The 27,448-nt window shown below is 47.6% G+C and overlaps 2 long non-coding RNA genes across 2 annotated transcripts; both read left to right on the top strand.

Annotated features, from left to right (window-relative positions):
* Window positions 1-5,358: 5,358 nt before the first annotated feature.
* Window positions 5,359-13,412, top strand: LOC135970050 (uncharacterized). Its single transcript, XR_010585490.1, has 3 exons — window positions 5,359-5,563; window positions 9,843-9,957; window positions 12,970-13,412. It is a non-coding gene; the product is annotated as an uncharacterized lncRNA (long non-coding RNA).
* Window positions 13,413-16,270: 2,858 nt separating this feature from the next.
* Window positions 16,271-24,299, top strand: LOC135969821 (uncharacterized). Its single transcript, XR_010585228.2, has 3 exons — window positions 16,271-16,423; window positions 16,593-16,643; window positions 24,141-24,299. It is a non-coding gene; the product is annotated as an uncharacterized lncRNA (long non-coding RNA).
* Window positions 24,300-27,448: the final 3,149 nt, after the last annotated feature.

Raw genomic sequence — 27,448 nt, 5'->3', positions numbered from 1 at the left:
CCGGCTGGAGGAACAGTTTTAATGACCTAGCTTTAATGACATTACGTTGTATTGTCCATTCATTTTAATGTCCTAAAATTTTAATAACCCTAAGGGGTCACCATTTTAGATGAAACTATACCAGGAGATTCCTCAAAGGCCAAGAGCATCCAGTTGCTCCCCTGAGAGACTCTACCCCCTACCTCAGGCTGTCCTTGGCGATGAGATGACCCCGGGGCTGATACTCACTAGACCCTCCAATAGACATGGCCACAGCGGGTATCCTGGATCATCCCCAGACAGTTCTAAAATGCCAGGACTAGGAAAAGACAGGAGGGTGTCTGAGGACACAACACCCTGTAAAGTTTTCACGGGGGGACCTCAACCTAAAGACATTTTGGTAATATGTACACTTAGGAAAGATGAAAAGAAGAGAGGCACAAAGATTTTCTTTTTATAGTAGTATGTCAGATGATTTATTCTCCGCTTTCCTCTCTTGTAAAATGTTTGGAAACAGAAAAATATTTTGGACAAGGTGGCTCACGCATGCATTCCCAGCGCTTTAAGAGGCCGAGGTGGGCGATCAGTTAAGGTCAGGAGTTCAAAACCAACCTAACTAACATGGCAAAACCCTGTCTCTACTAAAAATACAAAAATTAGCTGAACGTGGTGGTGGGCGCTTATAAGCCCAGCTACTTGGCAGGCTAAGGCAGGAGAATCGCTTGAACCCGGGAGTCAGAGGTTGCAGTGAGCTGAGACTGCGCCATTGCACTCCAGCCTGATGACAGGGCAAGACTCCGTCTCAACAACAACAAAATATATATATATATATATAAACATACATTTAAAATTACTACATGTAGATAGTATTTGAAGTCATGGGACTGACTGTAGGTAGAAACAAGAGAAGGCAAGGAAAGGTTTTATATTGATATTTACATATAATTATATAAAATATACATAATTATAATATATAAATATATCATATAGGCTGGGCACAGTGGCTTACACCTGTAATCCCAGCAATTTGGGAGGCCGAGGTGGGCAGATCACCTGAGGTCAGGAGTTTGAGACTAACCTGACCAACATGGAGAAATCCCATCTCTACTAAAGATACAAAAATTAGCCAGGCATGGTGGTGTGTGTCTGTAATCCCAGCTACTCAGGAGACTGAAGCAGGAAAATCCCTTGAACCCAGGAGGTGGAGGTTGCGGTGAGCCCAGATTGTGTCATTGCACTCCAGCCTGGGTGACAAGGGTTAAACTCCAACTCAAAATAAATAAATAAATAAATAAATAAATAAATAAATAAATAAATAAATAAAACAAGAAATATATATTTATGTCTAAATATATAATTATAATACATACATGTATATGTAAATATACATTTATTATAAATTTGTTAATATATGAAATATGTTTATTTCTGAGACAGGGTTTGGTTCTATCACCCAGACTGGAGTGCAGTGGCACTATCATAGCTCATTGGAGCCTTGAACAGGTGGCTCAAGCGATCCTCCCACCTCAGCCTCCTGAGTGGCTAGGATTGCATGCACACACCACCATGCCTAGCTAATTTTAAATTTTTTGTGGAGACAGGCTCTTCCTTTTTTGCCTAAGCTGGTCTTGAACTCCTGGGCTCAAGTGATCTTCCTGCCTCAGGCTTCCAATGTGTTAGACGTGGGCCACTGCATCTGGTTTAATGCATTTTTTAATTTGCGAGTTTATATTATTTGATATTTTTAAGTACTGAATGTGTTGAACAATCAACTTGCAGAATTCCTGAACAATGGACGGTCAGCTCTCATGTCCTGGTTCAAATCGCCCCAGCACACCACGGCTACAAACCTTTCAGCCAACTTCCACTTATGTCTCCCAGGGCAGGACAATGTCACTTGGCCAATCCCCACTAAGAGGGACTCCGGAAAGGCATGAAACTATTCTGTTTTCTATAATGGAACCTGACCAGGGAGAAGGCAGCTGGGAGGGCCAGCTGGGCCCTCCAACCAGCAGCGTCCACCATCGACCAACTGCCCTAGAACTACACCGTGCTGGGCATTTGGGACACTGTTATGAGCAAGAGTTTCCATTTTTCTTCTCATGGGACCTTCATGCTAGTGGCAAGAGACTTTTTTTTTTTTTTTTTTTTTGAGACAGAGTTTTGTTCTTGTCACTCAGGCTGGAGTGCAATGGTGTCATCATGGCTCACTGACCTCTGCCTCCGGGATTCAAGCAATTCTCCTGCCTCAGCCTTCGGAGTAGCTGGGATTACAGGATTGCACCACCACATCTAGCTAATTTTTGTATTTTTAGTAGAGATGGGGTTTCACCATGTTGGCCAGGCTGGTCTGGAACTCCTGAGCCACTGCACCCAGTCAAGAGGGAGATTTTAAATCAATAAGTAGAATTGTGATGAATGCCAGAAGGAAGAATGTGTGTGATGGGGAGGGGACCTAAGTTATTGTCTCACATTTTAACACTTTCATAGGCAATAACTAAAAATGTAGAAGCTTAAAACAACACACACCTTAAAGCCAATTTTGGCAAGCTAGGAGTTGAGCCTATTTAAGCGGGTCCTGTGCTTGGGATCTCATGCTAAGCAGCTGGGCTGCATCCTCATCTGAGGCTCCCCCAGGGCAGAATCCATTTTCAGGTCTGCTGAGGTTACTGGCAGAATTCATTTCCTCAGACCCGCTTGGCAAGGGCCCAGCTTTTTGCTTCCTTGCCTACGGGGCCCCTCCAAAGGTCTTTCTCAGCACAGCATCTCCCTCCAGCAGCACCTGCAGGTGGAACATTTCTCTCTAGTGTGCGAAGGTGATGCACTGTGACAGTGACATCCCATTGCTTTTGCCAGGGCCTATGGCTTAGAAGCCAGTCACCGGTTTTGCTCGTATCTAAGGTCAGGAAGACTATGCAAGGGCATAGGTCATTGGGGGGTCAGTCGCTTTAGGGTGTGGCTGCCACCACAGAACTTGGTGAGAATTTAAGGGTTGGTAGGAGCTGGCCAGGTACAGGGGGGAGGGTGTGTCAGGCAGGGGTGAGGGCATGGAGGGGGATGCAGAGGCCTGCACCCTGGAATGTCCTTTCACTCCCTGAGGTTTTGTTCTCCTGATCCCTGAGTACATCCCAGAACACGGTGGGGCCCTAGCAGGGGAGAGGTAGGGAAGCCTGTGTTGTTCATCTGGGGACCTTGTTAGGCAAATCAGATTAGGGGCCAGGCTTTCAGTGGTGGGTGCGAGCGTGGGAGTGATGAGTGTGCAGGTGTGTGTGGGAAGAGCGATGGGGATGGGGTCAGCCCCAGCCACCATGAAGACCTTAACCGTGCATCCACCCATCCCAGCAGCCTCCCTGAGTGAATGCCTTCAGGGTGCAGGTCCTGTTTTGCACATGGAAGTGAATCAGAGTGGGACACTGCCTTGCCTTAGAGAGGTCACACTTCTCCTTCTTCTTCTTCTTTTTTTTTTTTAATTTGCAACAGAGTCTCACTCTGTTGCCCAGTCTGGAATGCAGTGCTGTGATGTTGGCTCACTGCCAGCTCTGCCTCCCAGGTTCTAGCAATTTTCCTGCCTCAGCCTCCTGGGTAGGGTAGCTGGGATGATAGGCACGCATTACCATGCCTGGCTAATTGTTGTATTTTAGTTTCACCATATTGACCAGGCTGGTCCCAGTCTCCTGGCCTCAAGCGATCTGCCCGCCTCAGCCTCCCAAAGTGCTGTGACTACAGGCGTAAGCCACCACACCGGGCGAGAGGTCACACTTCATGCCAAGTGGGTGGCAGCGACTCAGACAGCACCCCAGCTGGTGCTGGGAGTGAGGGGTGCTCAGCGTCCTAGGAAGGCAGAGGGCTGCATGAGAGGTTCGGGGAGGAAGGACTGGAGGAGGATTTGAGATTTTCACCTGAGCAGCTGGGTGGATGGAGGGGCTGTTTACAGAGAATCACGAGAATGTGGATGAGCAGGTTAGGGCATTAATAAACCACTCTGTTTTGGCCGCGGACAATTTGAGATGCTTCCCTGTGTCCAGCTGGGGCTTTGGGAAAGGTCAGGGCTGGGCATCTGACTGGGATGGATGTCTCTGGCAGGCAGCAGAGCATGTGGATGGTTTGTGAAGCCCGGAAGGGCATGAGATTTCCTGTGGCACTGCCCACTGCAAATGGAAGGGCATTTGGCCTGAGCCCAGACATATACAAGTTTGGCAGAGTAGCTATGGAAGTACAGGAAAACCAAGGGTGTGGGGGCACATGAATCAGGAAGCTCAAATAAGATGAGGAAAGAGGTTTTAAAGACGATCAGGGCTGGGGACAGTGCTTCATGCCTGTAATCCCAACACTTTGGGAGGCTGAGACGAGAGGATAGCTTGAGGCCAGGAGTTTGAGACCACCCTGGGCAACATAGGGAGACCCCATTTCTATAAATAAATAAATTCCATTGGTACTTGGCATTTCAGGCGGGGAACAGCAAACATATGAAAGCTCTGAGGCAGGAAAGGGAAGTGATTAGTGCTCGCTCCTGGTTCCTTTATCAGACCTTAAAGAGATGCAGAGACATTTCAGGTACTCCTTGGCTGAGCTCCTTCAGGGAAGGCCTAAGTTCGCTTCTACTTCCCATCTATTAATTTTTTTTTTTTTTTTGAGACAGAGTCTCACTCTGTCGCCCAGGCTGGAGCGCATGCAGTGGCACCATCTCAGCTCACTGCAACCTCCACATCCAGGGTTCAAACGATTCTCCTGCCTCAGCCTTCCCAGTAGCTGGGACCACAGGTACGCGCCACCACGATCGGCTAAGTTTTTGTATTTTTAGCAGAGATGGGGTTTCATCTTGTTGGCCAGGCTGGTTTCGAACTCTTGGCCTCAAGTGATCCACCTGCCTCGGCCCCACAAAGTGCTGGGATTACAGGCGGGAGCCACCGCGCCCGGCCCTACTTCACTCCTAACGCCCACCATAAGTGCTTCCAAATGTTTGCTGAATGAGAAGGTGAACGAGTGAATGGGACTACGTGACTTCGGGCAACAGGCAATCCTATTCCTTGGACCTCAGTTTCACTTTTTGTAAAGCAAGCCTGTCTCTCGCTGTCTGCCCTAAAAGCCTGAGTTCTGGCCTTGAGATGAGCGCGTCCTGTAGAACAGAAGGCAGGTGGACGTTGAGCTGGGTCTTCTAGGGGGCCAGGATCCGGCCAGCTCTTGGGTCCGGTCCTCCCGCGGGACCCCGCACGCCCAATCCCAGCGCCGCCCCGCCCAACCTGCCTTTGTTCCCCCAGGCCCCGCCCTCTCCGCGCGGCTTGCTCCCCATTGGCCGGAGGGGGCCCTAGGCGCCCGGCTCCGCTGGGGGCGGGGCGGCGGGCGGCGGGCGGTGGGCGGGTCCGTGTGCACCTGCACGGTGTGTTTCCTGGCCGCAGCCCCGCGCCAGCTGCAGCTCCTTGATCCGAGCCGGATCCTGAACGGGGAACACGGGCTGAAGCGGCGCGGCTGCCCCGCCCCGGGGCTCCATTGTTGAGGCTGCCGCGTCTCTGTCGGCTGCTCAGCTGCGCTCCAGTGGGCCCAGGCTCCGCGGCCAGGAGCGAGCGATGCGAGGCGGCGGCCTTAGGTGAGAGGGCGCGACGGGCGACGGGTTCTCCGGACCGGGCGGGGGTCTCTGCCCCGGGCGTGGCGGCTCCGAGCTGGGCTCCGCAGGGTCCGAGTTCGGGATCCGGAGTCCTTGCGCCTGGGCTTTGTCTCGGCCTCGTGTGGCAACGGGGGCTTCGCCCCTGCTGCGATAATGCGTGGGCCCGCGCGGCGGTGCCGGTCGCCCTGCGGGTGGGGGCCGGTCCCCACTGCTCCCCAGCTCCCCGCGCCTGCCGCGGAGGGGACTTCATGGACCCGGGCGCTGGCTTCTGCCCGGTCCTCCGCGGCGTGGCTGGTCCCCGCGTGCGCAGAGGGGGCCCTGCGAGAACCCACTCGTGGGGCGGGGCCCGGGTCACCGCGAGTGGGAGACTCCGCCACCCTCCCCGCCTTCCCTCTCAGCGAGACTGCTTCGCTAGACTCACCGAGGGGACTGCGCGGACCCTCGGACGAGGGAGTCCGTGACTCTGGGTGGGGGCTTTTTCCTGGCCCCGCATGACAGTTTCCTGAGTGTTTTGTCACCTATATAGGTGGCTGCGTGGACCCACGCGCTTGGGTCCTGGCCGCCCTGCTAGTGGGGCTGTGCGCGCCCCCGTGGCTCGTCTAGGTCGACCCCGCCTGGGACGCGTGTAGTGGGGGTCCGTGCGCGAGGGTCGCGGTTGGTGGGGTCGCACCGCCCCCGCCGCATGGTTTGTCCTCTCACTTGCCCGGAGGGAGGAAGCGAGAGGCGCGGGCCCGGAGCTGTCGCACAGCGGCCGCACCGACCTGTGTCCCGGCCGGCGGGTCCCGGGGGGCGAGGGGCTGTCACCAGGCGTCCCACCAGGCGTCCCACCGCCGCACTTCCTGCTCTGGCCCCGAGCTGGGCTCTGATTGGAGGGAGCAGGGCCCTTCTGCCGGGCGCTTCTTGAGTTCTTCCGTTAGTAATGGGAAGAAAAAAAAATCTGGAAAGCCAGATTGAACTTTGTAACTCTCAGCGCTTGGAGAGTGGAAGAAGCTCTCCCAAGAATTTGGCGCGCTGGAAAATGCGTTTCAAGCAGGAGCATCCACACCCATGGAATGAGGCCAAGGCAGTTACAGTTAGAGGTCAGATTTATGAGGGGAGAGCGAGGGTGAGGTCCGTGGGTGGGGAGATTCTGACCTCAGCTTGATGGGAAGACGTGATGCTGCCCCTCAGACGCCTATTTCTCAGGCACCAGAGAAAGTGGAATCACTCCTTAGTGAATGCTTTCATCAGACTTTTGAAAAACCTGTAATGTTCCAGGAAGGAAAATCGAACTGGACAGTTTTCCCCTTTTAAGAGTGTTAAACGTCCCGGAGACAAACAGCAGAAGGCTCAAGGAGTCCAAATACTCAACCTGAAGTTCTTTCTGAACAAGAGATGGTGTATAAGTAACAGGCATACGAGACAAACCTGAACTAATCACCGCAGCTGTGGCTCCTAGCCCTGTAGCGTGTCATGCAGGCCCTTTTGCCTTCTCTGCCCTCCGCTGTCCCAGACCCCAACGCTACCGCGCACCTCCAGTCATCAGCTCCTGCCGACCCATTGCTATGAACTCTGTTTCGGTGGCTCTCTTCTCTCTGAAGTTTTGCTCTTTCTCCTGAAGTCCTGGTCTTGAAGAGCTTATGATCTGCAGGGACAGATTGGATTTGGGCAGTACATAGTTAACTGTAGCACAGCTTGAAAAATGCTCTGATAGAGGTGGGCAGGCAGTTTGTACATGCGGGTAAATGCGAGGTCCTTTTTCAAAACCATGAATCCAAGTATTCATGCTATTTTAAGTCTGCAATTCTTTGACTCTCCAGAGGATTTTTAGATTAATTCTTTTTTCTGTTACTCCCTAGTGTTTGTTGCATAATTCAGAGTACTTGATTAAAACTTACCAGGTCGGCCGGGCACGGGGGCTCACGCCTGTAATCCGAGGACTTTGGGAGGTCTAGGCAGGCGGATCACTTGAGATCAGGAGTTCGAGACCAACATGGCCAACATGGTGAAACCCTGTCTCTACTAAAAATACAAAAATGAGTTGGGCGTGGTGGTGGGCGTCTGTAATTGCAGCTACTCAGGAGGCTGAGGCAGGAGAATAGCTTGAACCCAGGAGGCGGAGGTTGCAGCGAGTGAAATGGCTCCACTGTACTCCAGCCTGGGCCATAGAGTGAGACTTTCTCTCTAAACAAAAACAAAAACAATGTACGGGGTCTACCTCCGGCTCTGGAATTTTCCTGGAAGGCCTTCTCTTCTGGGCTTCATTTTTCTCACTTTTGAGGATCGTAAACTACATAATTTCCAAGATTTTTGCCCTACACCTTTAATTCTTTCAAGCAAATAGAGCAGAGAAAAATTCTCTTCCCCGTAATGATGTAAGGAATTCTCTCACAGAAGGGAACACATGGGTATGGAGAAGACAGAGGGTGTATATATATATATATATATAAAAATATGTGTGTGTATATATATATAAATATGTGTGTATATATATATAAATATGTGTGTGTGTATATATATGTGTGTGTGTGTGTATATGTTTTTTGGGGTTTTTTTTTTTTTTTTTTTTTTTTTGGAGACAGAGTTTTGCTCTGTTGCCCAGGCTGGAGTGTAGTGGCAGGATCTAGGCTCACTGCAAGCTCCGCCTCCTGGATTCACTCTGTTCTCCTACCTCAGCCTCCCAAGCAGCTGAGACTATAGGCGCCTGCCACCACGCCCGGCTAATTTTTTGTATTTTTAGTAGAAACAGGATTTCACTTTACTAGCCAGGATGGTCTCCATCTCCTGACTTCGTGATCTGCCTGCCTCGGCCTTCCAGAGTGCTGGGGATTACAGGTGTGAGCCACTGTGCCTGGCCGACAGAGGATATATTTTTGAGCTCTACATTTCAGAGCTCTTTTCTCTAGCCCTGGCCTGGGTCCCAAGCAGGGAACTTAATTCACTCTATCACTGAAGTATTCTCTTGCTTTGATACCATTGATTTGTTGTCCTAGAGATTTGCTGTGGCTACTAGGAGTGTTTCATAGTTAAGAACTGATGCAACCTCTCTTTTGTCAGTTGATGAGTCTATGAACCATGTTGTTTCCTTTAGTATTATCTGCCTGGAACTGGAAGGTCAGAGATGAAGTTTTCTTAGATTGTAAGTCTCAGTCTTTGCTATGTACCTTTGTCTGTCTCCCATGTTACCTGCTGTTTTTCCCCCCGTTTTTCATTTTAATGTTTTTATTGGATAGGTGTCTATTATTGCAGGCTACCTCAAAACGTTTTTGGATATTGACAGGATATAAGTATGAATAATATGTAAAAGATAACTTCTTCTAGTTCTTTTGAGCAGAAGATTTGGTTTCTACATGTGGCCCTATTAAAGCTTTTGTTAAGTCCAAGTGCTTTCTGAACTTCAATTCCCTTACCTGTAGAATGGAGTTAGTTGTTAGTAATACCTGTTCTGCCTAACTCAGGAGATTGTTTTGAGGATCAAATGAAATCATGAATGTGATGGAATTTTGTAAATTTTAAATGAAATATTGTATTACCTAAGAATTTTTTTTTAATGCCCTATTAAGAATGGAATGAATCTGGGTTTTCCTTTGAAATCCCAAATGTTTAATGTACAGAGAAGTTTTAATGTGTCTGTTGGGGAGCTTCATTAGGATTGTTTTCTATCTTTAACTGGCCAGTATTGTTTTATATTTTAGCATTTTTGGGGAACATCAAAATTTGTGTTTCAGTTATCATTAATATTTTACAAAGTTATTGAATGTGCATGATTTAGTCTTTACCAATCTCTTCAATTATTTACATTCCCATGTAAAAAAATGCAGTAATGGACGTCCATGTAAATAACATTCCCATGCTTTAATGAAGCATAATTTCTTGACATTGCAGTTTCTAAGTGCCCTGTGTTGAGGTCGGGAAAGCTAAAGGGCAGTCAGAGGTCAAGGTCAGCAAAGCACCACCTTTGACATTTGAAATTCAGCAGCAGGTATCACAGTGAACCCCATTCCAGCATCCAGGAAGTTTCTCTGCCCTGCCTCTCCTCCAGCCACCTCGGAATCTGTGTCTGCAGTGTTGGTCCTGCTTTCCTGTCTCTCCTCTGCCTTTTCCTTCTCTTCACCAACTTCTACCGAGTGCCTCTGGTGTCCCAGACAGTGGCAGTGGGAGGACAAAGGCTAATAAACCCGGCCCTGGTCCTCAAAGAATTGATGTTTTCGGTGCAGACATTAAGTTACACTGTCATATATAGTGTTGACAGACATTGACACAGATTTCCTGTGAAGTGCAGAAGCACCATCCTGGAAGCAGAGATGCAGAGGCAGCACTGGTGACTCACACATGGAGAGCTGGAGTTCTTGGTCTAGTGGGATAAACTGACCTGGACATCATTTCAGTGCAGCGGAGTGAGTGCTGGGATGGGCTCCCTCGGGGCATCTGGGGCTGGGTTTGTCTGGTGTTTAGTCTCCTGCTTGGTACTTAGAGTTTATCAGTAAGATGAGCATTGGGAGGTTTCTAAGTGAAAGGAAAGGCAATCACTTACCTGAAACCTGAAATTTGTAGGTGTTCTGGGCCATTTATAATTCACTGAATCTGTTTTGTCAGAACAAGTCTATCATCTATTGTTTTGGATGGAGTGTGGCCAGCCCTGTCTTGCGATGTAAGGAAGTCCGGAAACGCCTGTCAGGTGTCAACACCGTGCCAGACACTCTTCTAGGGGTTTCCATGTAAATCACTGTATTCATTTCTGTTGCTGCTTTACCACATTTCCACAAATTTCGGGGCTTAAAACAATTGAAATTGTATCATCTCACAGTTCTGTGGGACAGAAGTCTGACGTGGGTGTCACTGGGCAAAAATCACCATGTGGGCTGGGCTGCATTCCTCACTGGAGAATTGTTTCCAAGCACTTTTGGCCAAACATAGTTCTTTGTGGTTGCAGGACTGAGGTGTCTGTTCCCTTGCTGGCCATCTGTTGGGGGCTGCCCACAGCTCCTGAGACCTCTATCTGGTCTTTGCACGTGGTCCCATCAGCTCAGGACTAGCTAGGCCAGGGACCTGGTCAGCCTCTCCAGTTCCCCTGTGTGCCTTTCTCTTCTTCCACTCGGAGAAAGTTCTATGCCCTATTTTAAATTTTTTTTTGAGATGGAGTCTCACACTGTTGCCCAGGCTGGAGTGCAGTGGCGTGATCTCAGCTCACTGCAACCTCTACTTCCTAGGTTCAAGTGATTCTCCTGCTTCAGCCTCCTGAGTAGCTGGAACTACAGGTGCCCGCCACAACACCCGACTAATTTTTGTATTTTTAGTAGAGATGGGGTTTCACCATTCTAGCCAGGATGGTTTCCATCTCTTGATCTCGTGATCCGCCTGCCTTAGCCTCCCAATGTGTGGAGATTACAGGCAAGAGCCACCGTGCCTGGCCAGTTCTATGCTCTTAGAGGTTCATGGGATTAGACTGGACCTCCCTGGATAGCCCAGGATACTCCTCCTAAGGCCTGTGGCAAAGCCCTTTTGCTGTGTGACATAGTCACAGGTCTCGGGGGGGTTGGAATCTCCCATCACAGTTACTGATCCAGTTACTACAGCAGCCTGGGAGGTGCTTTTCATTGCCTCTGGTTAACAGATACCAATTTTTTTTTTTTCATTTTTGCAAATTGGCAAGAACATGAAGATCCCTCTTTTTTTTTTTTTTTTTTTTTTTTTCCAGACGGAGTCTCATTCTCTTGCCCAGGCTGGAGTGCAGTGGTGCAATCTTGGCTCACCACAATTTCCACCTCCCGGGTTCAAGCAGTTCTCCTGCCTCAGCCTCATGAGTAGCTGGGACTACAGACATGTGCCACCAGGCCCGGCTAATTTTTGTATTTTTAGTAGAGACAGGGTTTCACTATGTTGGCCGGGCTGGTCACAAACTCGTTAACTTGTGATTTGCCCACCTTGGCCTCCCAAAGTGCTGGGATTACAGGCGTGAGCCACCACACCCAGCCATGAAGATCCTTCTTAAGTGAAAAAACCGTTCCTCTGACTTGATGTGAGGCTGTTGGTGAGATTGATAGCAATGGAGACAGGTCCATTAGAAATGGAGCTAAACTTTGTGTTTTGGAGTATTTTGATGGCCTGCCCTGATTATGTAAGTTTTGCTAAGAAGTCATTAGAGTCATTCCTCTACTGGAAGAAACACCCATATGGGGAATTTGGGACCTTGCCTTTTCAAGTTTTACACAAAGGACTCTCTATGAGTGAAAAGTACGTGATTCCAGGTCCATTTCTAGAATGGAAACAGCTGCATCAGCCCAACAGCGATTCACATTCCTGAGTTTGAGAGAATCTGACTATTTCAAGGCTGAAGCCAAAAGCCCGATAAACAATGTTTGTACCTTTATTCATAGTTAGGACTTAGGTGCATCCTGTGGTCAAGAAAACAACTGATGGTGGCCAAGTAGTTTAAAACCAAGCAGGACTTCATTTTATCATGTGGGTGTTTTTGATTTTTTAAATGAAGTTTTTATTTTCCTGTGCAATAAATGACAAGCTCTGACTTGAAATACATTTCCTTTAATAAACCAGAATCTAGGGCTGGGCGCGGTGGCTACGCCTGTAATCCCAGACTTTGGGAGGCCGAGGAGGGCAGATCACGAGGTCAGGAGATTGAGACCAACCTGGCTATGGTGAAACCCTGCCTCTATTAAAAATACAAAAAATTAGCCGGGCATGGTGGTGGGCGCCTGTAGTCCCAGCTACTCAGGAGGCTGAGGCAGGAGAATGGTGTAAACCCATGAGGCGGAGCTTGCAGTGAGCCGAGATCACGCCACTGCACTCCAGCCTGGACGACAAAGCGAGACTCTGTCTCAAAAAAAAAAAAAAAAGAAAAAAAAAAGAAACCAGAATCTATAATCCTAAGGTTTTTAACCTGGCTTTCAGAAATGTATGAAGTCCCCAAAATCCTGTGCAACAATTTTGTGTATATGCATCCATGTGTGTTTATGGGGAGACGATTTATAGCTCTCCATACATTTTCAAAGTGGTTGGATTCCAAAAAATTTTAGAATACGCCACTTGGGCCTGGTGTGGTGACTCACATCTGTAATCCCAGCACTTAGGGAGGCTGAGGCAGTAGGATCCACTGAGATCAGGAGTTTAAGACCAGCAACATAACGAGACCTCCACCTCTACCAAAAAAAAAAAAAAATGCTGGGCGTGGGGGTGCATACCTGCGGTTCTAGCTGCTCGGGAGGTTGATCACCTGATCCCAATAATCTGAGGCTGTGGTGAGTTAGAATTACACCACGGCACTCCTCCCTGGGCAACAGAGCAAGACCCTCTCAAACAAAAACAAAAAACTATATCACTTAATATACTATTGTTGTTGGTCAAGTATCAGATTTTGTTTAAAAATTAAATACTCTTTCTTTTTTTTTCAGATGGAGTCTCGCTGTGTCGCCCAGGCTGGATTGCAGTGGCATGGTCTGAGCTCACTGCAAGCTCTGCCTCCTGGGTTCGCACCATTCTCCTGCCTGAGCCTCCTGAGTAGCTGGGATTACAGGTGCCCACCACCATGCCTGGCTAATATTTTGTATTTTTAGTAGAGATGGAGTTTCACCGTGTTAGCCAGGATGGTCTCGATCTCCTGACCTCGTGATCCGCCCACCTTGGCTTCCCAAAGTGCTGGGATTACAGGTAAATACTCATTTTTGCAAAGTTGTACAGGCATACAGCTCTAAGAGTCAGAAATTAACAAGGCTTACAATAAAACCCAGCAATCCCCCACCTTACCCTTCACCCTGATCCCTGCTCCTTGGAGGTTACTATGTTTATGTTTTAGCTGGTTCTTCTAGATTGTGTGGAAGACAAGGATTCAGGTTGCTTACCCTCTCCCCTCCTCCTGTTGCCCATGTTTTTCTCCCCCATCCTCTCAGTATAATTATTGTGATAGTGAGGCCAGGCATGGTGGCTTGTGACTTATCCCAGATTTTTGGGAGGCCGAGGCAGGCAAATCACTTGAGGCCAGGAGTTGAAGGCCAGCCTGGCCAACACAGTGAAACCCTGTCCTACTAAAAAATACAAAAATTCGTCAGTTGTAGTGTCGCACACCTGTAGTCCCAGCTACTCAGGAGCGTGAGGCACAAGAATTGCTTGAACCTGGGAGGTGGAGGTTGCAGTGAGCTGAGATCGCATCATAAGCTGTACACGCCACTGTACTCCAACCTGGGCAACAGAGGTCGACGCTGTCTCAAAAAAAAATGTATCGTGATAGTGGGATACATAGTACAATAGTGTATATATTTAGTGTTCTTCCTGGTTTTGGCCCAGAGCTTCTAAAACCCTTGTAATTTCCTGAGTGATAGGAACATCATTGGTTATAATATTTGGTCTTAGGTTTCAATACCTGACACAAGAGCTTCTAAGACTTTTGGAATCTCTGGGGTGATAGGAGTGTCTTTTGTATGATAATGAGATGACAGGTGGCTTCGGGCCCCTGGACAGGTTCAGGATTGGGGCTGGTTGCCAGAAAGATGAGTCATGAGTAAAGAGTTGGACATACCAGCCCCACCCCTACCTCTGGGAGGGGAGACGAGACAGGCTGGAGATTGAGCTAGTCATGGGTGGCCAATGGCTTCATCATGTCTATGTTATGAAAACTCCATAAAACCCTCTAAATACTGGGTTTGGAGAGCTTCTGGTTTGGTGAACTCATTTGGTGCTGGGGAGGTGGCACTTCCAGGGACGGCATGGGAGCCCCGACCTCTCTGCCCCGTGGTGTGCCCTGTGCATCTCTTGCATTTGGCTGCTCGTGTGTTCTCTTCTTTGTAATAAACCAGTAAGAGTAAGTAAGTGCCAAGCACTTTGCGTCTGTCACCTCTCTTACTTTTTCAGCAACACTGTGTGGCGGATAATGTCCTCATTTTGCTGGTGACAAAATGAGATTGATGCCTTGAGTAACTTGCTCAAGGTCACCTAATAAGTGGAATTCAAGCTCTGACTCCGAAGCCTGTGCTTTTAACCAGCATGCTGCATAGCCGCCTCTTTATTTGTTAGGATTTTTGGTGTCTTTAGGGCCTGACACCAAGTTGGTCGTTGTGGCCTAGAGCTGTTATAAGGGAGCTTTTAGCAGCCCTGCTGAGAACAGAGCCAGCACCTCCGGATTGGCAGGGCAGGGGCTGTTCCTGCTGGGAGCCGCAGGCCATTCATTCCCTGTGGCCCTTGGCTATCTTGCTCATCCACTCCCTCCTTCATTCAGTAGGTCCTGAGTGCCGCCTCCGTGTGGAGGAGAAGGAGGCAGCCTTCCAGCCCAGGTGGGGCCTGCAGGTACACACAGGGAGAGGCAGCTGTGCACTGAGCTGGCTGTCGGCTGGGACAGTGTGGCTCCAGAGGTGGCGATAGAATGCTCTGGGACTGCAGAGGGAGCACGTGCTTGTGAAAGGGAGGAAGGGGCAGGCACCGCAGAGGAGGTGTACTTGAGTTGGACTTTGAGGGAGGAGTTGCATTTCCACAGTGGAACCGAGCAGCTGAGGCTTTCTCAGCAGCTGAAGATTACAGCCAGCCAGCCTCAAATGTTCAGCTTTTCCTGAATTCTCTTCTTTACAACACTGCAGTAAGTTTTCAACAGAGATGAAGCAGTCACCTCCATGTCATTAATGTTCTGCAAATCCTGTGTGTAGTTTTCGATGCTTAGCAGATGGGGGCAGCCTGGGCCATAAGAGAAGAGCCTGTGTGTCCACCTATTGGGACAGCAGTCAGGTGTGGCACAGGGCAGTGATCACTGCCTGCCCCTGAGGAACTCAGTTGTACTTTTATGTGGAGAGGCCAAAGAAAGCTGTGGTACAGGGGGCAGGAGACATTTCACCTCCAAAGCAAGGCACAAAATACATAGTCTGTGCCCTGCATGAGAAACCGAGCAGAACCGTGTGCTGATTCCCACCCCTGCCTCCCCTCCTGAGAGCGAACCGTCCATTGTACTATGGCGGAAGGCATTTCTGCAGCCTCTGCAATCGGAGTGATCTGTCACTTGCCCATTGAGCCTTAGGGGCAGCAACCAAGTGGTGTGGCTGAAACACAGGCCTTGGCCAGACCGGGTTGGATATGTTGGTTCTGCCACTGATTGTGAATTACAAAACCTTGGAGAAGTCATTGTCTTTCTCTGTGCCTCTCGTGTAAGATGGGGAACACTGCGGCCATTGCAGAAAAGCAGATAGGTGGAGCGAGTATGAAGTGCTTTGTGTGTGTGTCACACGGTGAATGAAATGGCACTGATTGACATTATTGATAGTAATGACAGGATTCATTCAGGAACAAAACCGGTAAAGTAGGCCAGGTGCAGTGACTCACGCCTGTAATCCCACCACTTTGGGAGGCTGAGGCGGGAGGATCATGAGGTCAGGAGTTTGAGACCAGCCTGACCAATATGGTGAAACCCCATCTTTACTAAGAATACAAAAACTAGCTGGGTGTGGTGGCATGCTTGTAGTCCCACGTACTTGGGAGGTTGAAACAGGAGAATCATTTGAACCCAGGAGGCAGAGGTTATAGTGAGCCGAGAAGGCGTCACTGCACTCCAGCCTGGGCGACAGAGTGAAACTCTGTCTCGAAAAAAAAAAAAAATCTGGTAAAGTGTTTTACCCAGCCTAGGTACGTGTGGCAGAGCCAAATGAAAGCTTAGAAAAAGATGACTTGAGAACTAGCCCAGCAGAAGAATCAGGCGGGATGTGTTGTTACTGAGTAAGTGAAATTTGCACCTGCTTTCTCCCAGGCCTCGCTGAGTTGTGTACAACAGAGAGCTCAGGTGTTGGGGGCAGTTGACCGGTTGAAGAATGCATTGCTATTATGTGAGGAACATTGGGCTTTGAAAAAGCAGAACTGGATCCACGTTCTTGCCTGGTAACTCTAATTATCATCTAGTTTGTAAAGGGGAATGCAGTTCACTGAAAAATTCGTATGACAGTGGGACAAGGATTGGGCCTCTGCATTGGTTTGTGTAATATAGGTCACATGAAAGAGCATTTAGGCTGCAGGGAGACTTTTCATCTCTATAACTTTACTTTCACAGGACAATTCCATCATGATTTGAAGATTTTGGAGTCAAAACTTCATTGTTCTGGTATGTGTTTCGGGGCAAATTTATGCATACAATTTGCTTAAATATTTCAGATGATACAAGAATATATGTGTGGTGTAAAAAGCTGAAATTTGCATTCCCCCTTCTCTAGAAGTAACCATTGTGAATAGTTAACTCTGTATTCCAGCTATTTTGTATATTATAAATACACTGTGAACATTTGAGTGTATATATACATGTATGTTACACACATTTTTAGAGATGGAATATTGCTGTGTTGCCCATGCTAGTCTCAAACTCCTGGGCTCAAGGGACCCTCTCGCCTTAGTCTCCCAAAGTTTTGGAATTACAGGCGTGAGCCACAGCGTCTGGCCTGCATGAATATATTTACTAATTGCTAAGTTACTCTGTTCAATACGTGTCTATTGAACTCCCCATGTGCCAAGCATTGTTCTGAATACCTTATATGCACCAATTCACTTAATTTTTAGAGCAGCTCTATTATTGTGGCCCTTTTACAGTGAGGAAACTGAACCACAGAGAGGCTGGGGACGTTGTCTAACATCACACAGCCAGTGCTGTTGGAATTGAGGTTTGAACCCAGACAGCTGGCTTCAGATCTCTTAGCTGTTATCATAGATGGCACACCCAAACCTTAGGGCCACCTCCCAAGCCTTGCCTCCGATACGGGCTTGCCTGAGCTCTGCGAGAGCCATGTACGTGAGGTTTCTTTCCTCTTTAAGAACACAAGTCTTGAAATTGTCCAAGACCCTGGAAGGACCTCTTGAGGACCAAAAACAGGGATTCTTCAAGCCTGCCCCAAGGGCCAGATCTCTGATTTAGCTACTTGGAAGGTAGATGTAGAAGAGAGTAATTTTGCCAGAACAAAATGTCAGGATGGCTGGGCTGACTCGGCCAGATGCAGTGGCTCATGCCTGTAATCCCAGCAATTTGGGAGGCCAAAGCAGGTGGATTACCTGAGGTCGGGTGTTCGAGAGCAGCCTGGCCAACAAGTTGAAACTCCGTCTCTACTAAAAATATAAAAATTAGCTGGGCGTGGTATCGGGTGTCTGTAATCCCAGGTACTTGGGAGACTGAGGCAGGAGAATTGCTTTAACCCAGTTTACAGAGGTGGTAGTGAGCTAAGATTACGCCACTGCATCCAGCTTAGGTGACAGAGTGAGACTCCGTTTCAAAAAAAAAAAAAAAAAAAGAAGAAGAAGAAGAAGAAGGGGGAAGGAGAATGGCTGGGCTAACTCATAGGGTAGAGACCCTACAGCGGCCGTAGGACCTTGGCAACTTGGGTGGAAAAGAAGGAAGGAAGAGCTTCACCCATGGCGGTGACCTGGACTGCAGAAACCACACTAAATATCCACATCCTGGAGCCTGGCCACCCCATTTGCTTCTCTTCTCCTTGGGTAGAGGGTGTGGGGAGCTTTCTACCCTGGAGGCTGAGCAGCGCAGCTTCTAACCAGGGTAGGCGTTTGTCTGTCCCTGGGAATACAGACAGCATTCTCATAAGCAGCCCAAATACTCCTGAACAGCTTTTTGTAGGGTGGGGCGGGGCGGGGCAGAGGGTCATTTTGACTCATAGGTACCTTTTCCACTTTCACTGCTGATAACTGTGTTACAGATTAAAGTTTTGTTTTTGATACTGAAGAGGGCTTAAGAGAGTGAGCTATTATGGCACATCTAAGTCTGCTAAAATAGAACCACGGGGTAGAGTAGGAAAATCTCTTCTAAATTATGGATCATATATGGTGAACATTAGAAGCCATGTGTACCTAAGTTGAAAAATCAAAACATGTCTTGTATTTGGGTGACCCCGGTAAGTCTGGATGCCACTGCGCCTTGTGTGAACACAGGATGCTGAGGTGTAGGGACCAACAGGCTTTTTCTGGACATCTTGTGCTTCTCCCTTGGGGTAAAGTGGGGCGGCAGTAGGAGCACACAGCTGTTGGGTCCCTAATATTTGTCAGCTGGTTTACATGTGGGATTCCATTTAATGCAATCTTGGAGGTAAAATGATTTTATTGAAGATGAAGATAGAGGCTTAGAGAAGTTAAGAAAATTGTTCAATGTCACGTCATTTGTTTTGTTTTGTTTTGTTTTGTTTTGAGGCACAGTTTTGCTCTTCTTGCCCAGGCTGGAGTGCAATGGCGCGATCTCGGCTCACCACAACCTCTACTTCCCAGGTTCAAGTGATTCTCCTGCCTCAGCCTCCTGAGTAGCTGGGATGACAGGCATGCGTCACCACGCCAGGCTGATTTTGTATTTTTAGTAGGGACGGGGTTTTTTCATGTTGGTTAGGCTGGCCTTGAACTCCCAACCATGAGTGATCTGCCCAACTCGGACTCCCCAACTGCTGGGATTACAGGTGTGAGCCACCACACCTGGCCGAGGCCATGTAATTTCTTAAGTGGAAAGATGAAGTAATTGATGAACTCAGAAGTTTGACTTCAAGGCCCTTCATCTTTCCATAACACGTGGTTCCTTCCCTGGTTGGTGGGAGTGACTGAAGAACTCAAGGAAGCTGTGTTTTGTGGAAAGAAGACCTGAGGGGTGTATGGTCTTTCCAGGCTTGGAATCTGCCATGCTGGGCTTCTGAATTGTATAGCTTGGCCATATAGAGAGAAGCCCCTCATTTAAGACTTATTCTTTGGGGGAAATAAAGGAAGGCCGCCCGCATGAGACAGGCAGAGGTGATTTTCTCAGAACTGCTGTGGCAAGAGAGTCGGCACCATTACTTGCGTGTGGCAGAGACTGACATGCAAGTGAGTGGCTGATGAAGAGTGGGGAAATTTCAGGATGGAAAAGAACGGCTCCCAGTGGAGGCTGTTGTGGGGACTGGAGGCGGCTGTGCAGAAGTGGGTTGTCCTATGTGATTGGTTAGGGGCATATTTGGCTTTCTCTGAATGATCCTAACTGGAAACAGGGGCCAAAATTAGGGTAGCTGTCAGTTTTGAGTCAAGTCCTGGCCACATGGACAGAGTTGTGGTTTAGTTTCTGGGTTGTGGAGAGAGAGCAGTCTGGCTTCCTGTCTGATGGGCTAGCCTGGCTGGCCTCCTGGCTGTTGACTGTAGATAGGGGATTGGTTTCCTGGGTGGGCAGCTACAGGTTGTGGTCTGAGTTCTGTCTTTATACATATGATCAGGCATGGTCTGTTTGTATATTCAGTCCCTCATTTTTCTTGTCAGTAAAAATATCAAATGACAAATTGGATACATTGGGAACTTTTTAGATGTCTGTGTCCCCTGGAGGAAGTTTTCACGTTCACATTTAATCAGAATGAATATATACAATTGGGCCATTGATCTTGAAGATTTAAAATAGGAAATCTTCAACAATACTACCTCGGCGCCATTGCCTCTCTGTCCATTGTTAGGGAATGTGTGTTTTTATCCACCGCCGGCTCATCGTCCACCAGTTTTGTGGTTGATCCAGTTCTCTATATGTCTTGTCTTGTGTGCATCTCATTGTTTGCTAGTGTTAGCTTTCCCTTCGTCAGTGTAGTTTATTTGTGTAGCATCTGTTGGTAGGAAGTTATTTGTGGAATTTGTGAATGGAAGGGACCTTGGAGGTCTGCTAGGTCAGCCCAGTGATTTTCAAGATAAATGGAATTACAGGGAAATGTTCCAGCTTTTTTGGTGGCAAAACCAGGAATAGAAAGCAGTGTTCTTTGTGCCACAATGTCATTGAAAGACAGCTCAATGTGGGTCTAAAATGCAGAGTAACTAACTTTCATTTATCTCTGCTTCTGACTCTTGTTATCAGACATTTTAAATTGACCTTAATGTATTAGCAGAAATATGAAAAGTCCTGACTTGTTTACATATAAGGTACTTCTTTGCCTACTCATTTGGTTGTTTTTTTCAACAGGATTGAAAAGACATTGTTCTAAACTGAATGTTTATGTCTCCCCCAGATTCTTGTACTGGAGCCCTAACTGCCAGTGTGATGGTATTAGGGGGTAGGACCTTTGGGAGGTGATAAGGGTTAGATGAGGTCATGAGCGTGGGCCCTTGTCTCACAGGATTAGTGCCCTTAGAAGAAGAGAAACCAGGCCGAGTGTGGTGGCTCACACCTGTAATCCCAGCACTTTGGGAGGCCGAGGTGGGCAGATCACGAGGTCAGGAGATTGAGACCATCCTGAAACCCTGTTTCTACTAAAAATACAAAAATTAGTTGGGTTTGCTGGCACGTGCCTGTAATCCCAGCTACTCGGAAGGCTGAGGCAGGAGAGTTGCTTGAACCAGAGAGTCAGAGGTTGCAGTGAGCTGAGATTGTGCCACTACACTCCAGCCTGTTGACAGAGCGAGACTCTGTCTCAAAAAAAAAAAAGAAAGAGAAAGCAGGCAGCTCCCACTGCCCTGGTGTGAGGAAACAAGAAGAAAGGTGGCTGTCTGCAAGCCAGGAAGAGGACCCTGTCCCGGAACTGAGTTGGCCAACACTTTGATCTTGGACTTCCAGCCTCCAGAGCTGTGAGAAATAAACTAATGTTTAAACCACACAGCCTATGGTGTTTTTTATGGTATTTGCCTATGGTATTATGGCCATCTGATTTGACTGATACAGAGATGGTTCCAGAATACTGCAGCCTGTATCTAAGTTGGTGATACCATGAAAATAAATGTGGTAGTTCATTCCTTTATATGAAGATAGCGCTGTGAGCCCAGGGCCTTTGTTCATGTCTTAGTTGAGTCTTGTTTTCTTATAATAGCTTCCTAAATTCTCTTTTCCCCCTCTAATTTATATTATATATCTGAATTAATTCATATATGGTATGATTTTATACTTCATGTCTATACAAACTTTTAGTGATTTTATTTCATTTGATTTGATTTTTGAGACATGCCCTTGCTCTGTTGCTCAGGCTGGAATGCAGGCGTGCCATCACAGCTCACTGCAACCCTAAATTCCTGGGCTCAAGTGATCCTCCCGCCTCAGCCTCCTGAGTAGCTGGGACTACAGGTGTGCTATCCTTAGCAGTCCTCTCGCCTCAGCCTCTCAAAGCACTGGATTACAGGCATGAGCCGCCACACCCAGCCCAGTGATTTTTCATTGTTAAGATCAAGGACGGGTTCCCTGGCTTGGCATTCAAGGCTCATGATCAGGGCGTGATATGCAAGTTTGGGTTTCAGTGTTTCCATTCCCACCATCAGCCTTGCGTTCCAGCTTCTTTCCTAAGCCCTGTTCTAAAGCCCAGCCTCAGAGCTGCACTTAGAATTTATACCTTCTCATCTCTTCATCGTCTTCGCCTATGTTCTAATCTCCATCTGGGACATCGTCTTCGCCTATGTTCTTATCTCCATCTGGGACATCATCTCCACACTTCCGCCTCTTTAAATCTTCTCCATCCTTCAAGACTTGAAATACTTCCTTTACATGATCCCTACTCTGACATCCAAGCTAGAATTAATCTTTCTTCCTTTGAACTCTGATAGTGCTTAATATTTTTCATTCTTTAATTATACAGCAGTCCTGTGTGTTACATATTCTTATTCTCCCAGGTTTTCATAGTTTCTTTGAAAATATTTGCTGTAGTCATGTATTTTGAATATGTAATGTGAGTGACATTCAAAAGGTCCTGGAGAGTGAAAGGCAGTCCTACTCCCATCACTGCCCTGTGACCACTGTTGCCAGTTTTTGTTTGTTTGTTTGTTTTTCCAAGGCAGAGTCTTGCTCTGTCACCAGGCTGGCGTGATCTCAGATCTCTGCAACCTCTGCCTCCCGGTTTCAAGCGATTCTCCTGCCTCAACCTCCTGAGTAGCTGGGACTACAGGCGTGCGCCACCACGCCCAGATAATTTTTGTATTTTTCGTAGAGACGGGGTTTCACCATGTTGGCCAGGATGGTCTGGATATCTTGGCCTCGTGAGCCACCTGCCTCAGCCTCTCAAAGTGCTGGGATTACAGGCGTGAGCCACTGCGCCGAGCCTATGTGTCTTGTTTTTAAAAACACAGATGTTGGCATAAGATAAACACGGTTGTCCGCCGGTAAGTATTTAGGTTGTTCCCAACCGTTTGGATTAATCAATGCTGAGTTGTACATAATTCTTGCATATTTGCGTGAATATGTTCATAGGATGCATTACTAGAAATGGAATTGAGGGATCCAGGGTTCTGCGCATTTTAAATTTTGATGTGTGTTGCTGGATTCCCTTCCGTTAGGACCATACCGTTATCTCACTGTCAATGTGTAAGGGCGCCTATTTCTATTTCCTCGCCACAGTTTCTTCTCAGCTGTTTTCTTTGACATCACACACACACAAATACCCCTTGTTCCAAAAACATGGACATTTTACATATCTACTTAAAGTGTGCATACACTGATTGAAGCTCTGTGTTGCAGTGATATGTGCTGCTAGGATTGTGGCTCTGTTTCGAATCTGCTAGCCAGGCTATGGCTTTCCAGTCAGGTATTTTTTGTTTTGTTCATGCTGTTGCTGTCATTGGGCTGTGTGAATTTCCCTCCATTGCCCATCCAGATTTCCTTTCCGGTGGGCGGGCTTAGTGTCTAATCTGGCAGCCCTGTTTCCTAGTGACCTGGGCCGAGTGTCTCATTCGGCAGCCCTGTTTCCTGGTGATCTGGGCTGAGTGTCTCTTTTGGCAGCCCTGTTTCCTGGTGATCTGGGCCCCATGTCTCATCCAACAGCCCTGTTTCCTGGTGATCTGGGCCGAGTGTCTCCTCCGGCAGCCCTGTTTCCTGGTGATCTGGGCCAAGTGTCTCATCCAGCAGCCCTGTTTCCTGGTGATCTGGGCTGAGTGTCTCCATGAGAAGTTGCACCCATCTTCTCCAGTAGTGCATCTTTTCACAGCAAGCAAAACATTTTCACCACGTTTCCAGTGGGACAGGCACTAGCTCTTTTCTGGGCATCAGGAGACCTGGCTTTGTTCTGGTTCAAGCAACAGCTGGTGAGTTACCAAAGACAATTCGCATCTGGCCCCTGGTCCTTTTCTTTATAAGTAGAATCACAGTCCGAGTGGGCATCACTGCCCTGGTCTCTATGCGGTGCTGAGTGTTGTGGGGATGATGGCTAAGTGTCAGGGTGCATTTCCACCACTAGGGGATTACAGGTCAGCCAAAGACACAGGAGGAAAGCTAACAGCCCCGGGCAGGTACACAGAACCAGAGGAGTTTGGAAGAGTGGTTCCAAGCTCCTTGGTGTGATTGATGTGATCACAATAAACATTTTATCTCTAAGTCTTGGGCCGTTGGACCAAGAGAAGAGAGAGCTGGTGTTGAGTTGTAGTGAGAGGTGCGTGGTTCCTGTACCTGCTGAACCTGGCTGGGACTCAATTCCATTGAGTCCCATTCCATTTAACCTTCTGTTTACACCTTTTTCATGCTCCTGCTTGTTTCTCCAGAAAAAAAATGCAATAAATTCCTTTCAAAAACTTTACAAAAGCCATAGACGCTTATTGAAAATAGTTCAAATGATATGGAAGTCAGAAAGATAGTGAGTGTTTTTCTGTTGTGTGTTTGGATGAATGTGTCTTTGGGGTAGTCACTATTAACACTGGGTGTATTTCCTTCCAGATCTTTTCCAGTGTGCCTACAAATATGTATGTACACATTGTAAAAAACAAAATAGTACCTGATCAACATTGAATTCCCCTGTTCTCACTGCGCAGTCTACATGGACATCCTTTCATGGTGATACGATGAGTCCTGATCGACTCCTTTTGTTCGCTGGAGTGGCAGGTAATAATAGCTACAGATAACTCACCTTCAGTGGGCATTTACCACGTGACAGGGTCTGTGCTCCAGGCAGGCTACATGAAGTGGGTCTTAAGGCTTTTTACAACAATGCTATGGGTGAACACAGTAATTGTTAACATTTTGCAAATGATAGAATTGCAGTAGAGAGAAGCAAAGCTGCTTGCTCAAACTCATGGCACGATTCCTGAGAGAGAGAGAGAGAACACTTTTAAAACAGTTGCTGTTATAGTCAGTTGATTTATGATCATTTCAAGAAATAGTGCATTCAGTGAATACATTTCAGGGTCTGGTACAGTCTGGGAGCTGTTTCTGAAAATGCTCTGCGCTAGAGGTAAGGGAGCGATCCATTGGCCCTGGGCTCCTAGTGCAAGGAGGGAGGTCCCGGGGAGAGGGGGCATGGAGAGGAGGTCTCTGAACAAACCTTGCAACATCCATTTCTGCTGAGTCTGGTCCGAGGTCTGGTTCTTGACATGTACACTTTTCAGAGATACTTGGTTTTGATTTTTATCATGGCTCAGCTGAGCAGCCATGGTTGCAAACTGCCTGGAGATGTGGTCTGGCAGGCCAGTGCTATGCCCATCCCTCCCGCTCCTGCAGGAGGGGAGTCATCCTGGGACTAGAGGGCTTCGCCTGTAATCAGCTATCTCATAATAAGTGGATTTGATGCTGGGTTCGCTAGGTCAGGAAATTTCCCATTTAGAAGGAAAACTGATACTTGTTTTTGGGTTTTGCTGAGGAGCCACAGGGTTTAGAGCAGGGACTGGAAGTTTGTTGAGACACACGTGAGTGCACTCAAACATCTTCCATGAAACGTGCAAATAAAGACAGTGTTCCAGAGAGGTCCCTGGCTTTGGGATATAAATATTTCTGTAACAGAATGGCACTGGCTGTCTGCTGTATTTTTTTCTCTGCTATTTTGGCAAGTTTTATTTGGGTGTGTGTCTCCTGTACAGAAGGTATGACATCAGTTTTTGCCACCAAGTATTTACAGCCGTTGGTACCTCCTGTGTGGGTCACTTTTGTGCCGTGGTTTCTTTGGGGAAATTGTAGGTCTCCTACCCAAAGCACATTGCCCATTTCAAGGTGCTCCTGGTTTCTGAACACCTGTGGCAGTGCCTTCCATGTGGGTGAAGCCAGCCGAGAAAGTACCCCTCCCCAGGAGGTGGGGACTGGTGATTGCCTGAGTGAGGAGGCCAGGGATGAGCCCTGGACTAGAACTTGTGACCGGCTGCTTTTCCTTCCCCTCCTCTCCGTCCTATTTTGCCACCACCCCCACTTTTGAAAAATTTCTTATTAAAAATTAAGCAACTATTTTGGTTTCCTTTATTCGCTATTTCTTGCTAATCATATGCAGAGTGAGCCTGGGACAGTGGAAAGGAAAGTTGTACTTAGCTTCAGATGATCCTACCAGTCCCGCATTGAAGGGTTTCTGCCAGGCGGCATTGTCAAGTGGCGTTGTGGAGGTTCTCCTTTCAGTCCTCAGCATTAACCAACAGAGGCAGGTGGTACTTATTCCTGGTTAATGTTGAGGAAGTTGAGCTCAAATTGGCTAAGGGAACTTCCCAAAGTCACATAGGAAGTAGCAGAGTAGAACCAAACACAGATTGTCTCTGAATCAGGCAGGTTGTCAGATTCCAAAATGGGCTCTTAATTTTTGGAGGTCAAAAAGCTGAACAGACACAGATATTTCTTTTTTCTTCTTCTTCTTCTTCTTCTTTTTTTTTTTTTTTTTTTTTTGCGCTAGGGTTTCGCTATGCTGTCTAGGCTGGTCTACGCTCAAGCTGTCCTCCTGCCTTAGCGTTCTGAGTGCTGGGCTTACAGGTTTGTGTCACCACACCCAATAAAACAGACATTTCTTTAAAGAAGATATACAAATGGCCAAAAAATATGTGAGAAAAATGCTCAGTATCACTTATAATCAGAGAAATGCAAATCAAAACCACAGTGAGGTATCATCTCACCTGTTAGGATGAGTATTATCAAAAAGACAAAAAATAGCAAGTGCTGGTGAGGCTATGGAGACAAGGGAGCTCTTACACACTGTAGGGGGGTGTGCACTAGAGCAGCTGGCTGGGCGCCGGGCGCACGCTGACATCTCAGCACTTTGGAAGGCCGAGGCGGGCAGATCACCTGATGTCAGGAGTTTGAACCAGCCTGGCTAACATGGTGAAACCCCGTCTCTACTAAAAACACAAAAATTATCTGGGAGCGGTGGATCACACCTGTAATCCCAGCACCGTTGGGCAGCTGAGGTGGGTGGGTCACTTGAGACCAGGAGTTCAAGACCAGCCTGGCCAACGTGGTGAAACCCCATCTTTACTAAAAAATACAAAAATTTACCAGGTGCAGTGGTGGGCGCCCATAATCCCAGCTACTCAGGAGGCTGAGGCATGAGAACTACTGGAACCCTGGAGGCGGATGCTACAGTAAGCAAGCCGAGATTGCACCACTGTGTTCCAGCCTGGGCAACAGTGAGACTCTGTCTCGAAGAGAAAAAAAGAAAAAGAGTAAGAGTAAGCTACGGCACCCACTATGGCAAACAGTATGGAGGTTCCTCAGAAAACTGCAAATGAATTTACAGTGTGATCCAGCAGTCCCACTACAGTGTAGATACCCAAAGAAAAGGAAATCAGTGTCGGAGGGGCATCCGCACCTCTGTTTCCTACAGCACTGTTCACCATAGCCAAGATAAGGAATCAGCCTCGGTGTCCAACAGCAGATGATGGATCGAGAAAATGTGGTATTTATACACAGTGGAGTACTATTCAGCCATAACACAGGAAGAAGTCCTGTTATTCTCAGCAACGTGGATGGAACTGGAAGATATGAAATAAGCCAGGGACAGAAAGTTACACAGCACATGTTCACTTATGTGGAAGGCAAAAAGGAGTGGATCTCATGGAATTTGAAAGTAGACAGAGGATCCTAGAGGGTGAGAAGGGTCGGGGAAGAGGCAGATAGGGAGAAATTTGTTAAAGAATACAAAATTATAGCTGGATAGGAAAAAGTTCTAGTGTTCTATAACATAGGATGACTATAGTTAACAAGAATGTATAGTTTCAGGCTGGGTGTGGTGGCTCATACCTGTAATCCTAGCACTTTGGGAGGCTGAGGTGGGTGGATCA

The sequence above is a fragment of the Macaca fascicularis genome, chromosome 3 (assembly GCF_037993035.2).
Source record: "Macaca fascicularis isolate 582-1 chromosome 3, T2T-MFA8v1.1".
NCBI lineage: Eukaryota > Metazoa > Chordata > Mammalia > Primates > Cercopithecidae > Macaca > Macaca fascicularis.
This window is presented reverse-complemented; position numbering and strand designations above follow the sequence as displayed.